The 13153-nt window shown below is 35.8% G+C and overlaps 1 long non-coding RNA gene across 1 annotated transcript in view; it reads left to right on the plus strand.

The window, feature by feature from the left end:
• Window positions 1-724: 724 nt before the first annotated feature.
• LOC136030014 (uncharacterized) overlaps window positions 725-13153 on the plus strand; it is a 56561-nt gene continuing 44132 nt past the window's right edge. The window contains exon 1 of the long non-coding RNA XR_010618167.1: window positions 725-1022. This is a non-coding gene — a long non-coding RNA (uncharacterized LOC136030014). The remainder of the gene's footprint in view (window positions 1023-13153) is intronic.

Consider the following 13153-nt stretch of genomic DNA (forward strand, 5'->3'; position numbering starts at 1 on the left):
GTTGAGCAAGGATGCTTTGTATTTATATGCCGACTAAATAACGTAACCACATTTTTGATACAAGTTTGCATCAGCTTGTGCGTCACTATCAAATATTCTCCATAAAAGTTAGACTGCATACATGTGGCTTGTCATCTGTAGTGACTTCAACACTAGTCTGAATGATTCCTTACAGCCACTTACACACAGTGGTGGTTCTGGCCTTTCTTGAGCCCTGGGTAAAATCTCTATTAGCGCCCCCTCCTATCTCCCACAAAAATTTCAGGCAAAATTATAAGTAATCATTTATTCGCAAAATTATTTTCAATTTATTAATTAATTAATATTTATTTTTCATCTATTATTTTTATCATCATTATTTAATAAAAACTGTTTAATTTTCTTATATTTTTATTAACTACGTTTACTACATAATTTTAACAAAATAAAATTTTAAAAAATACAAAAGATTATTTAAAGCTAACCCAATCTGCGACTACTACAATTCAGATTTCCACGGAAATAAAACTTTGAAATTGGCATTGCAGTGAAAATTTTAGCATATCTTTCATTTTATATTCAAAATCTCTTCTCGTCTTGTAGGCTTTTACACCAAGATTCTGGTATCCCGGAAAGGAGTTAACAATTTGTCACAAGTGTTTAAAACCCTCAAGGGTTACCACCTAACCGACCCTCATCTTGATTTACCTGTCTCACTGTATTTTTTTTCCTAGGGCTTTTTGTGACAATCTGACAAGAACCGCCATAGGGAAACAGAGGAGCACAGTTTGTGCTTTGGGCGGCGCGTAGATCACGCCAGAAAGGTTTTAGCACTCGGCAAGTAAAGAAGTGTTCATTGGTGTTTCTTTGGTTTTTTTTCAAGACGAGAACTAGCAAGTATTTGGGAAAATTGTTTTTTTAAGGTGAAGTTTTTTTTGGATATCAAAATGGATATGACTTGTTGAACCTTCAAGGCCAGATTTGGAATACTCGCTTGAAAAAGTAAAATATGGATACAAAAATCTTTCTAGTCACCGCTTTAGGTAAGCTTTTTAACTAGGTCTAGCCTTTTGATTTAGACTACGCCTATTCATATTTTATTTGGATAGTCTAGTAGATAACCTAAAAGGTATATAGTGTTTTCTATCTTCTATACAGATATATATGGCTATTTATTTGCGCATTATGAGTGGTGGGGGGTAAAGTGCAAATGCAGTCAAGGTGCGTTAACTAGCCTATTATTTTTCTAGACATTGTGAAGTAGCCTAAAGAGTCATTTTCGTAACATGTTTCTTTTTAACTGTAGCCTACCAATCTTTGGCTTATACTTCTGTCTTCTATTGTCTATTCTATGTCTTCTGTTTTAAACGAAGATATAGGGTAGCCCGTTATTTTTATTGACTAGAGTAGGCTAATGTGAAATGACTGGTGGTTTTGAAATAGCCTAGCAACCTAAAGTGTGTTTCTTGAGCAAAAGCGAAACACAATATTCATTTTTCTAAGGATCCTCAAAATTTTCTATAAAATTTTCCAGTTAGATTTTGAGTCATAGAAATAGAGAGTACGTTCCCTGTACGACAGAAAGCAAGTAATATTTAGGTTGATAAAAATTAAGGTACTTACCGGTATGTATTATAGCAACCCAACTCAAGAAGTGAAGTTAGGTTAATCCTAATGAAATATATCAAAATATGATGAAAATATAATACTTTTTTAACAAAATTCTGGGAACTTCTACAGGGAATTATGGAAAGCAGGCCGCCTAGTTGTAAACATGGCCAAGTACAACCTAACCTAGTTGTACAATTCCAAAAAGGATTCTTCCTGACAGAGTATGTAAGTCATGTTGTTTTCATTGACGCCCTCATTTGTTTTGTGCAACACCCCCTTATCCTCGAAAAGTCTAATTGTGTCTTTTTAAGTCCTTGCCAAATCCCAAATCTTTTTTTTGCATCCATGGTCTAAGAAAACAGTTCTACCCAGATCAGGAATTTGACTGTGGTTGCTATAATATACAAGTAGCCTACCAAAATTCTTTTTTTGTTCCAGGGGAAAGGGAATTAACAGCTGTAATAGTCTAAAATTAACCTATTAAATTTCAAATTGATTTTGTGACTACATTTAGCATCTTTACCGTATTAACTTCTGCAGAATCATCATCAAATTGGGAAAAATAGGGGAAATGACCATTCTAATGAGAATAACTGAGTAATAAGGCAATAACACTCACGTTTTTTCATATTTTACTTACCACGCAATAACTACTCATATTTTAAAATTATTATAATGTTTGTTAAGACATTAATTCATAAACCATAAAAATAAAATTAATTCATAAAACTAATAATAATTCGCAAATTTTTATTTTAACTGAAAGCAAGGAGCAACATTAAAGCTCATATTTATTTGAAAAGAAATTGCAATTAAATGAAAAAAAAACGAAGTCTTTTCAACTGAAAGCAAGGAGCAACACTAAAACTTAAAATGAACATAAATTATTATGTATATGAGAGGGACTACCCCTCCACAGGACCTCACTCTTTACGCTAAAGTTTTTTACTTTAAAAAAATTAGCTTCTTATTGTTTTAATTAAATGAGCATGGTGTTTCAGCAGTCGCTCTTAAGGAATTGGGGCATAATTCAAACTTTAGCGTAAAGATTAGGGTTAATCTTTTTTTGATTCTTATTTTGATTCACATTAAAGTTGAAGTAAATATGAATTAAATTGCATTTTCCACTTGAAACGCACTGGAAGAAGGAGTAGCCTAGAGGAAGGAGCTTGAAAACACCTTTGCAGAGTACAACTTAGGCACTGGATTCATTCCTGACGGTTTCATTTTCCCAACTTAATACTTTGTAAGATTGAAACAGTCCCTCATCTTGAATTTTACCATAAACATCTTCAGGTATGGGCATGGGTGGGTAGAGGCCTCCTATAGACTGCAACCCTAATTCTAATCAGGGTCTTTTAGTGGCCTGAATCCTTTTCCAGTTACTCTGCAAAGTTTGCAAAAAGGTACTTGTGTATTATCCCGAACACTATAAAGAAGTTTGCTCTGTTTGATCTTAGAAAAACCGGTTTGTCTGTCTCCAATCGGTTATGATACTTATCTGTTATAGCCACCACACTCAAGTTCTTGGTCTGTCAGAACCGGTTTCTTTCTGTAGTTTCTTTAAGCTTAGCGTGAAGAGAGTATTTACACTACAATGTAGTTATATTTTAGTTGGTATTTTGGTCGGTTTAGGTCAGAAACCATTTAATATAATGCGTTCTCGGGGGCCTGATTTCCATAATTTCGTTACTAAAGAATTTTATTTTCACAATACTTTGGTATATTTCATTAAGATTAAACTAACTTCACTTCTTTAGTGGGGTGGCTATAACAAATAAGTACCTTGGTTATAATTTACATAGTCTTACTGAGAAAAACTATGATACAGGTTTATTTTCATTAAATATTTTTCTGCACTGCCTGCACGGCCTGCTTTCCATAATTCTTTTCTGTAGTATGCATAGTTTTGTTACTCAGTGTGATAAGCCACACCCTCCTCCAAAAATGAACAACTTGTGGTTAAGTGTCTGTGTCATTTCATGGTCCCATTAGCAATTATTGCTATAGTCAAGTTCCAAATCAGGTTAAATTGTAATTGGATTTGAAGCTAACATCCATGAATTAAAATTGTTATACTACTATTTATATGTCTTATTTTTTTTTTGTTTGAGCCCTGCATCAAGTTTCATTCTCCGTCTCCGTTTATTGCTATGAGCAAGTCTGGAAATTTGGATAAATTACAGTGTAGATTCAGTGCAATTAGGCTTTGAATAATTATAGCCCATATTTTTCCAACAGTAAAGGTTACTCATGCTAATTCAAGCTTTAACTGTAGTTATAACATATCTGTAAGCACCATTTATGTTACTTCTGACGGCGACTTAATGGTTTCTTCAAACCGTGGCGTGCTATCTCAAAATAAAAATGGACTAGTCTTCTCATGAGGAATATTCAGGAATTTGAATTTATGCCTGTCCGCTTTTATTAATGAAAAATATAGGCCACATTTTGATGCGGCGAGGCACATTTGCAATTTTCACCTTTGATCTAACCGTTGACCAAAGAGAAGAAAGATCAAAGGTGCGCAAGTCCATAACATAAAGAAAGGTTCAAGGGTTATCTAACCATTAGGGACCGGGGGGGCGTCTAAATTGAGTACTAGTAAAATGAGTGGAAGTTAAAATGTCACAAGTAGTGTTGATGCTATTTAAAATATTCTGGTGTCAAATCACGTTGAAAATTATCAAAATGATACTAAAAGACTAAATTTTATGTATTCAAATATAGACTTAATATTTCTTGAAATGTATTATACTAGTTATTTTATCTAGCTAATGAAAAACTAAGTTCAAGCCATAAATATTATTTTCCACTTTAAAATTATGGTAAAGCTACTTTTTGCTATCTTGGAAAAGGGTTAGGTTAGGAAAATTAGACTTTCAGTAATAAGTTCCGGGCAAAAAACATACTCTGGGAAGGTATTACCAAACTACTATATTAACCCCATCTGATTTCTAAGTCTTAGAAATTCGCCATACCTTCCCGGGTCATACTTCTTCTGTAGATCCATCCCTGGAAGTTTCTTTTCCATAATCTAACTGCTTTCCAGGTTAGCAAAAAATAGATCATCTAAAATTTTACCTTTTTTCTAATTTGGCACCTATCGTCAATTTGCACTCGGAAGATCTGTGGAAACGTCCACTGTAGACTGCATTTGTGGCCAAAATGAGTTTCAAAGATAATTTTATGGGCAATCTAATGTATATTATCTGGATTAAGGGTGCGCTTTTAGAGTCCCTCCCCGCATCTTGAAGTAACCTTTTGATGTGAGCCTTCCGTATTTTTTTTTAGTATGTACGTATGTTGATAAATGGCTTTGTATGATAACACACTAATTTTTCGTTACTTAATTTATTTTTATCCAGGTGTGAATGCAATGTAAAAAAGAATGTACCCACTCACTAAAATGTTTAATTACATAGCTGTGGTTTGACCAATAGACCAAGTTAACACCTTACCAAATCATAATGGCCAGTTGCTACAAACTTGGTTATTAAGGCGTGACTCGTGAATTATTGTTTTTTCATTTTGTTTTATCAGAACATCATCTGAGCAATGTTATAAAGTTTCGATGCGAAGGCAGATCTTAGAGCAACACGTTTTTATAGCTACCTCTTGCACATATTGTTCGTCTACCGGAAATAGACACAAATTGAATGCCACAAAAGTAATTAAAGTTGTTGAGGATTTTGAATGGGCGCTAAAAAGTTTTGAGAAAAATTGAACAAGTGCTAACCATGCAAGGTGACAAATATTTGTTTTTAAGAAGAAGGGAAAAATTGAGATATAGTAAGGTACTTTTGTATTATGGCCACCACACTCAAGATCTTGCATTGCGAATATGGTACAGTAACCGGTTTTCATGGTCTTTATGTTATTGTTAGCTTCGACTCGATGGGATCTTACATTGTAGCTATATTTTAATTACATATTTAGTTATTATTTTGGTTAGGTTAGTTTAGGTTGCGTATTTAATATAATGCCAACCATCTAGAGCCAAACGAAAAGCAGGTCGTTCCCAAATTGGGCAGTAGCAGGTCTCAAGGAAGGATATAATGGAAAATGGAACTTCTTGGGAGGGCGTAAAGAGGGAGGCTTTAAATAGATTGGGTCAGGAGTAGCATGCGTAGCTGTGTCAGCCTTAGATAATTTGGTGCTGTAGTGATTTGTTAGTAGTAGTAGTAGAGTTTGGAAAAATAAATTTCACCCCCCCCGACTATCATGCACTTGTGCCCTCCTGTTCGTCCAAACCTCGAGTTTGAGGACCAGTGTTGGCAATGGGGGATATGTCCCACTGAAATGTCCCGTGTCCTGCTAAAGTTTTGAGTCCTACCATATCCAAAATAAGTTGTGAGACCCACGTGCCTGGTTCATACATACCGGTAGTATAATATTTAAAATCAGAAGGACATCTGTTATAGAAGCAGATGTATTTTCTATTGCAGAAATGATTTCTAAAATCCCCGGGTGATTAACAACATGCTAAAAAGAGAACGCAGATAGTTATATTTTTCCATGCTAAGCAGCCATTTCTACAGACTGTGAGACGCATGTATATTTAAGAAAATCAAATGGACAATTTTTCATTTATATCAATGAAAATACCAAAAAAGCTATTTTTCGAAACCTAGGAGAGGAGAGGTAAATGCCCCCCCTCCCTGTAACTGGCTCCACTGCTAAGGGACCGTTTTCGTCAGTGTCTGAACTTGTAACAAATTAAACGGAGACGTCTTGTGATTTCATAAACATGATTAGTCGATAAAACAAGGCTAATAACCACAAATAGGACCGTTTAACACCAAACAAGCTTGTTGCAGGTAACTTGTTTAGATTCTGGACGGCCGAAATGTTTTTTTTTTCTTTCCAAATTCTAATTTATTGTCTCAAATTCTTCCCTGTCATGTCATTTATAGTTTCCTTCATTTCACTTTAAAAGCATTCTTTAAATGGTTCTTACCTTGCGGCGTCGCTCCAATCACGAGTTATTGCAAGATTTGGCAAGAGCATTCAAAATTTGAAGATCCGATGACGTTTGATTAGCTGGTTGTTCACTGTCTCAGATAACTGGATTTGGGAAATCATTACACCTCGGGCAGATATAGTGGGGAGATTTTTTGTTTGATTTCTTCTCAAAATTCGAGCTAAAATTCATAGTGGATGTGAAAGTAAGCAGTCCTGTTCTTTTGATTTTTTTTTTCTGAAGTAATGATTAAATTTATTGCAATTAATCGAGCAATATTAGTTTAATTGTATTTTCAGAATTTTAAGGATTCTCCCCGAGGTTTTGTTGTCTAAAACTACCAAAAGTTGTCTTTTAAGGCGCAAATTATTCAAAGCAACGCAGGCAGACCTATCCAGAATTTTATTAAGGGGGGAGGGTGTAAAACAACTAAAAAACGATTCAAAATTTGTTTGTATGCATTTTCCTTACGTTTTTACAAGTTGGAATCAAATTGGGGGGGGGTGTTCAAACCCTGAACCCCCTCTGGATATGGTCTTGGACCCAGGGTAACTTCTCTCTAGCTTGCAGGTTAACTATAGATATAATATTTTAAATATTACATGTAGCCTAGTATTATATTAATACATCTATGCTTCTCCCAGCGTGCACGATGTTCAACAAACGTTTTACTTTCATCAGCCTTTGGTATTGCTAGTAGTGTTGGGGGATAATCGATATCAAAAACAATATTATTTCGGCCTTTTTTGTATCTACCTGTGGACTTCCAGCAGAAAAGATCCAACCGAGAAAATTGTTTCGTAAATGGCCGAGAAGAAGAATAATGTATTCAATCCAGTGACCCATCAATGCTGATACACAGCGTGCACAGCTGTATCCAGAAGTTGGTATAGACTGCTCGTAAACTTATGTTTAGTGAGGATTCAAATTGCTGAGAACCTCTGAAAGGCTTGGCTAGATAAAATGCCTTCTAAGCTTATAGGCCTTGCTAAGATCACACTCGTCACGAATGCCACATACTTCAATTTGCGTTTCAATAAATTATACTAACGATTTTCTCCAAGTTAAGAGTAAAATAGCAAGAGACATGGATTTGGCATTTCTGGAATCTGTATAAAAAAATGCAAGTGCCATGACAGACCCTGCGATTCAGTCGATACAGAATCAAGCCAGTTTGTTGGGATTACATGACGAAGTTTCAGTAGTCAAGGAAAGCTTCGTCAGTGGTTACATCTGTCACGGCCTTCCAGATTTTCAGTAGGGAGTCTTTAGTTCGAAGAAAAACTGATCCACTCACGTAACATGTTAAATGGTAACATGGTAACTTGTAACATGGGTCTTAGCGATACCTGTGTAAATTTGCCATGAAATTAAGGTCCATGTCCGAGAAACAAGGGTGCACATGTGTGTAAGGGTGGGGATACCCTCTGATCCCTTTTGACTCATAAAAAGGCAACTAGAACTTTCAGTTTCCAATCAAGTGAGGCACCTCTGAAGTTTACACGACCAACCATTACATAAAAGCCTTATAAGTCCACGGGGAATAATTTTAAACACTTGGCCTCGGGCTCTGGGCGCTTTTGTGGACCCCGGAGTTTTGTTATGTAGTATTTGAACTATTTTTAACAAAATGGCAATCTCAAAGTTGTTTTTGGCTGGATTTGGGGGAAAAGGCCATGGGGAGGGGGCTAGTTACCCTCTGACCTCTCATGAATCTAAAAAGTGAACTAGAACTTTCCAATCCAAGGAGGCCCTTTACGAACACACCTTCCATATAAAGTGCCTCTGAGAAAAAAATAATTAATATATAAGTAATAAAACATTGGAACCGTATGGCCTTTACAATAAGCAACACTATAGCTTTGCCTCTTATTACAATGAAACCTTAGCACAATAGTCAATAAATCTTCGCAGAAGAAAATACATGAACATACGCAAACAGCGTAACAACGTGATAAGGTTGTTATATGTATCCTAATTCTTCAGTCTCACAAGTATGATGATCATGATTTCAATCCTACAAATAAACATATTAGCCGAGCACTATTAGCACGTGTTTGTAATCTTCGGTGAATACAATTTCTATAAAAGGTGAGATTCCTCGGAAAATACTTTAGGGGGAGGGCATATTCTTATCCTGGCCTGTATATGTCTACTAGGAATACCGTAGTGGCGGTTTATCTCACATCGAGAAGATAACTGTGCAAAGAGCCTGGCATTAAGGCATCTTCTTTTAGACGTATTTATTCTGATACTTCGTGACCAATGTCAAGTGCCCTTTCAATACACCTTTCCCTGAGAGTATTGTTTTTATTTATCCCACAGTAAGTTAAAAACCGCATCCGGTGTTGCCGGTTTAATGTGGGATTTTAAGAAACGCCTTTCAGCAATTTTTAGCAATGCCTTTTCAAGAGTGCACTAAGGAACAAAGAGAAGGGTGAGACAACGTACCCTTGTGGTATTTGAAAAAAGGGAAGTCCGGAGCGAATGGTTGGACAAAGGTCTCGTTGCTTCAGCTAGATTTAACACTTTAACGTTCATATTATTTCTTTGGGGTTTTGTAACATGTAATGGATATGATATAGGTAAATCCTATTTGAATTTAAAATACTTTTGACGTTGTATTAACGATAGGGATGTTCTGAGAATCAATATATAGATTTTTCAGACCATAATACAAATCGTTTTACTGTATAGATGAACACTCCTTAAATACACACAACTTTGTTTTAAAAATTTAATTGAAAAAAAAACTTCTTGTTATAATCTACATTCGGCATTAGGCCTACTCTGAAAAGCAAGCTGAAGTTCAATATTAAACACTATTCATTATACTAAAACAAGGAGGTTCTGTCCTTCATATAATACGACGGCGAATCACTACATATCTACTCACGGCAGGAACAGAATAATTCTCCCCTAGGACAACACAGAAAATTTACAAGATGTTGGTGGGAAACGAATTTTTGAGACACAATACTCTCTAAAACCATCTATACAGAGGGCCCCCCACCCCCGCCACTGAAATTTCTAAATTTTAACTGCTTCTCCGAATAATTCCCCATTTTCTGTTTTAAGTTGTGCCGACCTCAAATACCCTCCAACCAAATAATTTCTCTGTCTTATGTACCTGCCCCTTAATGACGAAGCATGATTCCCATATATTTGGCACTAACGAATCCAGGGGTCCAAATCCCCCCCCCCCCAAGATTTTTTTCTGGTACCCTCATTCCTTGTTTTTTTTCTGTTTTTCACTTTTTTTAAAATAAATTTGTCAGTTTGGTCATTTATTGGCGCCCCTGTCACACTGGACCTGCCCCAGGATTTTGCTTATTGGTGCCCTTGTCACACTGCCCCCTCCCTCGAGATTTTGCTCTAGGTCCACCCCGGATAGTAAACTACTAACATGTGCGCATCTATTGTTCCCTAAAAAAAAGACGATAGAGCACGGCAAGCCCTTTGCTTGCTATATTCCTCATTTATATAGCAAGCAATATGACTCATTTGCAGTTAAGTCTTCATCTTAGAAGTTATCTGTTCCAGGAAAAATTAGGCGTTATATATTTCTTAAGGATGTTGCCATAAATTTAACCAGCTGGGTTCATGGCAACAATTGTTCAGTACTCAATTGAAAAGAAAAAGAAATAATTTTGAAGTTGCAAAATTTGGAAGAGTCATAAAAATGCATTCATCTCAAAGTGGCTTTCCATCAAGACAAGCACTGCCGTTTGTTTATCAGATAGAAGAAAAGTGTCTTGACCTCAATCTGCATAAGTTACATCTTTTGCTCAGTACCTCCCACCTGAAATCAGACAGAGGGATGATGGACAATGAATTTAAATTTCATATTCTACTAAATCTGCGTATGCAAAACCAAATTGAGAAAATATGGGATTGGCTTTCCTCTAGGCTAAAGTGATCATAAGCTGAATTAGTGGTGGTATAAGCCATATCAAGAGGCTAACTCGAAAGATCATTCATCAAAGGAGAGAAGATGAACATAGCTTACAGATGATTATAATAAATTCCTATATATGTGAAAATCGAAATTGGTCAGTTTCTATGATGGATACCGATAAGGTGAAACGCAACGCAACAATAATTACGACAGTAGTTTTTCCAATATAGTGCATAAATTTATGAGGATTTTCGCATATAGAAAAAAAATCAAACACAAAAAAAAACTAAGCATTAAGTAAAACAGTTCTACGTAAATTTAGGACAAGGATTTTTATACCCTATGAGAGAAGGGTTGGTCCCTGTTGTCCACCTCTGTTAGAGAATTCGTTGGATTGAAACTACGGTTAATAATACCCAGATTCCGATTGGAAAAAAAAAACCTTGCATTTCCATCTTATCCCTCCAAGTTGGACGCCTGTATCAAACACTCAATACTCGACAAGATCAGACAGAGCTCAACCTCATGACATAGAATTTTCACGCAGCTTCTGAATAAGTATATCATGGCCGCACCAATAACTGTAGCCTAGTAAAGAACGAACCACATCTTATTGTAACCAAAAGTTCAAAAACACTTTTTAGAAAAGTACTGTCTAGTTAAAAAAAATAATCTCAGTTTAAAGTGTTTCAGGAGAGGTAACTACTTACTAGGTTTAACAGTAAAAGTTTACTAAGAAAACACATTTTCGGGGATTTTGAAAAAAGAGTGCAAAACCCCTCAAAAACAGTGGCGGGTCGAATTGAGAAGTAGCCTACATTATTTAGATAACTTCGAAGACCACACTGCCTTTCCATGACGAAAGTAAAACAGTTCAAAATAGGGATGATACCTTTTTACTGACAGTGAAATATAAAATTATTTAACTGGATATTTCGAACACATATAGCCTACAGTGTTCATCATCAGCAGTAAAACTAAAACACATGAATAAAAATAAACAAATTTATACCTAATAAACTAATTACATATAGTTTATTGCTCTTATTTTTTTTTTTCAATGCAACAGCCGAGGCAAATCTCCTTGACCTTTTTGGTTCCGGTTCATTAGATTTAACTGACGTATTACGTGGACAGAGGTCATAGCTCTTAGGTGAAGTGATATTTACTTTATTTGACCTCAGTAAATTATCATAAATTGAGTTCAATCCAAATTCACCTGTATCTCTGTTTATGGAATTATTCTTGAATAGAATTAAAAAAAAAATTAAAAATCGAAATTAAAAAAATTCTATTCAAGAATAATTCCCCCCCCCCCAATGTCACCAGATCCGGTCGGGATTTAAAGTAAGAGCTCTAAGACACGATGTCCTTCTAAACATCAAATTTCATTGAGATCCGATCACCCGTTCGTAAGTTAAAAATACCTCATTTTTCAGAACTACCCCCCCAACTACTCCAAAGAGAGTGGATCCGTTCCGATTATGTCAATCATGTATCTGGGACTTGTGATTATTTTTCCCATCAAGTTTCATCCCGATCCCTCCACTCTAAGTGTTTTCCAAGATTTTAGGTTTCCCCCCCTCCAACTCCCCCAATGTCATCAGATCCGGTCGGGATTTAAAATAAAAGCTCTGAGACACAATATCATTCCAAACATCAAATTTCATTAAGATCTCATCACCCATTCATAAGTTAAAAATACTTCATTTTTTCTATTTTTTCCGAATTAACCGGCCCCCACTCTCCCGCCCCCCAGACGGTCAAACTGGGAAAACGACTATTTCTAATTTAAGCTGGTCCTTTCCCTGATACGCCTGCCAAATTTCATCGTCCTAGCTTACCTGGAAGTGCCTAAAGTAGCAAAACCGGGACCGACAGACATACAGACCGACAGAATTGGCGATGGCTATATGTCACTTGGTTAATAACAAGTGCCATAAAAATCCCTGGTTAGCCATTTATATGCTGCGTCTTCATGAACTTCATCCATACGGGTACATAGATCAAAATCCTAGTAGTGGAAAAAAGTGTCCAAAAATGCTAAGAAAATTTTTATGCCAACGTGTCTTACGAATTAACTTACGTAACGAACTTCTATATTTGTGTATTTTTATTATGTATATGAGGGGGTTTGTACCCTCGTCAATACCTCGCTCTTTACGCTAAAGCTTGAATTTTATCCCAAATCTTTAAGAATGATCTGTGAATAATAAAGGCCGTAGAATAAATAGTTGAAATTACTAAAAATAGTTTAGCGGAAAGAGCAAGGTATTGTTGAGGAGAAAACTTTATTTCTTACGTAGTATTTTATGTTCTTTTTAAGTTTTAAAGCTACTCATTACTTCCAGGTGAATACATTTTTTATTTATTTTATCATTGTTTCTTTTTAAATACTGCTAGATATTCCTAGGCTCTCTTCATGGAAATTTTCTTCCCTCGTGATAAATTTCTCTATGGAAAGATCCTTCCACGTAGCCCCATCCCCCGACCAACTTCCACCCCAACGCGAAAAAGTCCCCTGAAAACGTCTGTACACTTCATAATAACCATTACTATATGCAAACAATGGTCAAAGTTTGTAACTTGCAGTACCTCCCCCAGGGACTGTGGGGGATTAAGTCATCCCCAAAGACATGGTTATTAGGTTTTTGACTAAGTTGAACAGAAATTTTGATCCGGTCACTTAGGGGAAAAATATG

Source organism: Artemia franciscana, chromosome 8 (genome assembly GCF_032884065.1).
Source record: "Artemia franciscana chromosome 8, ASM3288406v1, whole genome shotgun sequence".
NCBI lineage: Eukaryota > Metazoa > Arthropoda > Branchiopoda > Anostraca > Artemiidae > Artemia > Artemia franciscana.